Genomic DNA, 3,830 nt, shown 5'->3' with positions numbered 1-3,830 from the left:
GATTTATAGTAGAGATGAGGTCTCGCTGCCCAGGCGGGTCTCGAACCCGCGGGCTCAGGCAATCCACTCACCTCAGCCTCCCAAAGGCGCGGGATGACAGGCTGAGCCACCGAGCCCCGGCTAGGAGCTGCTTCTCAAGGACTTGTTCTTGTGCCGGGCAATGAGTTTTCGTGAGTAGGAAAAATGAAAGAGAAGATCAAGACATTCCACTTCCTGCCGCTGGATTAGCCAACTTGGTTTTGACAAGCCTATCAATCTGTTTCACCTTTTCTTTTTCTTTCTTTTTTTCCTTTCATTTTATTTTAAAGATGTGGGCTACAAGTCAGTCTTAGGGTTTCACATTTTCTAAGTTTGGGAAATGTGGATATACAGTTGGAGAGTAAAAAACAAATTTACGTGACCCCAGGAGCCTGCCGAATAGCTACAACAACTCGTTCCAAAATGAATCACTGCCTGTGGGGTGGACGGAAGGTGTTCTCCGAGTGGGAGCCAGTGACATGGCTGTATTTATGCCTCTGCAACACAGTCAAGAGGCGCTTTGCGAGGGAGGGACTCTACCGACTCTGAAATCACATGCGCTTAGGAGGACCTCTTGGCTAACTGTCTGAGATCCAGTTTGCACGCACCCAGCTGTCCACGGATGTCTTCACCACACCCTTTCAGATATCCTAGGGCTATGCTGGTTGGGGGTGAAACCGTTAGTTACATAAATGAAGATTTAGTGAAAAATTCCCTCCAGTAGTTTTGTGCCCAGATTCAGATTTTTTCCTTTCAAGCATGTGCACACACTACCCCCCCATCCTTCCACCCCACTCCCCTGCCCCAGCAAGGGGTGTGTGCACTGAGCTCGGTGCCACCACGTGGCCGTTTTAGGAAAATCAAAGATGGGGGAGATAAAAAACAAAAAAAGAAAACCACAAACCTATCAGGTTGTGAATTTGGGGCTGGATCTTGGAAACAGCAACAAACCAGAGAAGTGGAATTTTAAGGGCAGTGAAACTATTCCGTGTGAGACAATAACGATGGACACCCGTCATTGTGTATTTGTCGAAACCCACAACCCAAAGAGGGAATCCTAATGTAAACTATAGCCTTTAGTTAATAATGGATCTTTTTCTGGTACTGCAAATTAAAAAAATTTTTTTTTGATAGAGTGTCTATGAAAATCTTTTTTGGAAGCATAATTTGATTTGATTTTTTAATTGATAAATAATAATTGGACATATTTATGGAGTATACAGTGACGTTTCAGTACACACAGTGCATAGTGGATCAGAGTAATTAGTAAATCTATCATCTCAAACATTTATCATTTATGTATGCTGTGAATTTTCTTTTTGAGTCAGTCTCTCTCCCTCGCCCAGGTTGGAGTGCAGTGGTATGCTCATGGCCACCGTAGCCTGCTGGGTTCAGGCGATCCTTCTGCCTTAGCTTTCTGAGTAGCTAGAACTACAGGTGTGTGCCACCATACCAGGCTAACTTTTCTTGATTTATTATAGAGACAAAGTCTCACCAAGTTGCCCAGGCAGGTCTCAAGCCCCTGGGATCAGGCAATCCTCTCACCTCCACCTTTCTAAGTGCTGGGATTATGGGCGTGAACCACAACGCCCAGCCTGCTGTGAACATTGAACATCCTCCTTCTTGCTGTTCGAAATGATAAAGTATATTATTGCTAACTGCAGCCATCCTCCAGTGGCACAGAGCACGAGTCACATCAGCATTGGTTCTCCAATGATTGCGAAGGCATCGCACTAGAACAGTATGTAAGAGACAGGAAACTGGGGGATGTGGGGGAGACATATGTGGGAATCCTGTCCTTTCTGATTTCTCTGTAAACATAAAACTGTTTTTTAAACAATTGCAGGCCAGGCTCGGTGGCTCAGCCTATAATCCCACGCTTTGGGAGGCCGAGGTGAGTGGATTGCCTGAGCTTGCGGGTTCGAGACCCGCCTGGACAACTTGGCGAGACCTCGTCTCTACAACACATCAAAAATTAGCCAGGCGTGGTGGCGCGCGCCTGTAGTTCCGGCTCCTTGGAAGACTGAGGCGGAGGATTCGCAGGAGTCCAACAGGTCGAGGCTGCGGTGGCCGGGAGCGTGCCACTGCACTCCAGTCTGGGCGACGGAGTGAGACTCCAACTCAAAAAATAAATAAGTAAATAAAAATAAACAATTGCAAATCGGTCTCATGAAGGAGAACATGGTAAGGTGACCCCCAGACACCACTGGGCCGGGGCAGCCGCCCTTCGCCTCTGTTGATTGCCACAGACCTGCCTCACCTCGTGGCCCCATGTGGACGGTGTGGCCCCATTGCCAAGCCAGCGCGGGTCCAGTGCCTTGCGGCAGGCCCCCTGCCAGGCAGGCTCTGAGGGGCTACTTACTTGCCCTCCCACCCCAGGGCTTCTTGAAGCCCTGCACGGTCCCAGCTGTTTGTCTGCTCCACAAGCCAGGGTGGGAAAGTGGATGGAAAAGGCCTACCCTGCCACCTGCATGCATTTCCCGGGTGTCCTCAGAAGGTCCTGAAGGCTGCGGGCCATTACTTTAAGGCAGTGAAGCCAGGAAAAGGAAACCAAAGACTGCGTGTTCTCACTTATAAGCGAGCGCTAAACAGAGTACTTAGCTAGGTGCTGGTACTTCGTGCTTAGCTAAGCTCCTAGGGTCATAAAGATAGGAACCACGGACACCGGGGACTCCCAAAGGCGGGGGAGGGAGGGAGAAAGGAGGGGGGGAGGGGAAAAGCGTTAGAAAACTACCTGTTGGTACGTGCTCACTATTTAGGTGATGGTTTCAATAGAAGCACAAACCTCACCTTCACGCAGTACACCCATGAAACAAACATACACGTGTGCCCTCTGAACTAAAAAATACAGTTCTTTGAAAACACACACACACACACACACACACACACACACACACACACACACACACACACACACACGGTCCTGAAGGTTCAAGAAGCAACTTCTCTGGCTTTGGCCACCTTGATACTCTCCCACTTTCCCTACCACTCCTCCTGCCCCTGGCTCCCACTTTCCAAAAAGGACCTGAATGCAAATCTTGGTCCCACACTCTGCTTAGGGGAGCCCAGGCTAAGCGCTAGGTGTGGATGCATTTAAACATATGCGTACAGATCCGCATGTTCACACCAAACAATGCTCACATGACAACACTGCTTAATGCTCTGAGACTCCAATTTTATAAATACGACTAATCTTAGCAAGCCTATTAGGCAATGTTTAAAATAGATCTATTTGTGCTATCTTAATTTGAGTGTTATAAGGAATATACATGTTTATATGACAGGAGGACATTAGCCAAAACTACATAAGCACGGACTTTCCATTTATAAATTTAAAAATTTTCTTTGGAAAATTACCAGTTACACAAAGACTATTCACTAATTAACTCAATCGATAATGAGTTAAAGGTCTCAAGTCAATTAGGAATCTTAGAAAATGTATTTTAAGTTGACATTAAAGACAATATAGGCCAAGTGCGGTGGCTCAAGCCTGTAATCCCAGCACTTTGGGAGGCCGAGGCTAGAGGATTGCCTGAGTCCAGGGGTTTGAGATCAGTCTGGGCAACATGGCGAGCCCTTGTCTCTACAATAAATAAAAAAAATTGGCCGGGCGTGGTGGCTCATACCTGTGATTTCAGTTACTTGAAGGAAGTGAGACTCTGACTCAAAAAAGAAAGAAATTATAACCTATACATACATAGCTATCTTTTTAAAACCAAAATTAGTAATTAAGAGTATTAAGTGGACTTGAAACATGGAATTTTATACAATTCTTACTTATTTTTACTAAATAATAACTAAAGCGATTTAAA

At 46.3% G+C, this 3,830-nt stretch overlaps 1 pseudogene; it reads left to right on the top strand.

The window, feature by feature from the left end:
- LOC103266575 overlaps positions 1-2,368 on the top strand; it is a 9,072-nt pseudogene extending 6,704 nt beyond the window's left edge.
- Positions 2,369-3,830: the final 1,462 nt, after the last annotated feature.

This window comes from Carlito syrichta, unplaced genomic scaffold, assembly GCF_000164805.1.
Source record: "Carlito syrichta isolate Samal-C Ts95f unplaced genomic scaffold, Tarsius_syrichta-2.0.1 Scaffold307225, whole genome shotgun sequence".
NCBI lineage: Eukaryota > Metazoa > Chordata > Mammalia > Primates > Tarsiidae > Carlito > Carlito syrichta.
The sequence above is the reverse complement of the archived record's forward strand: the minus strand, read 5'-3'. Positions and strand labels throughout refer to the sequence as shown.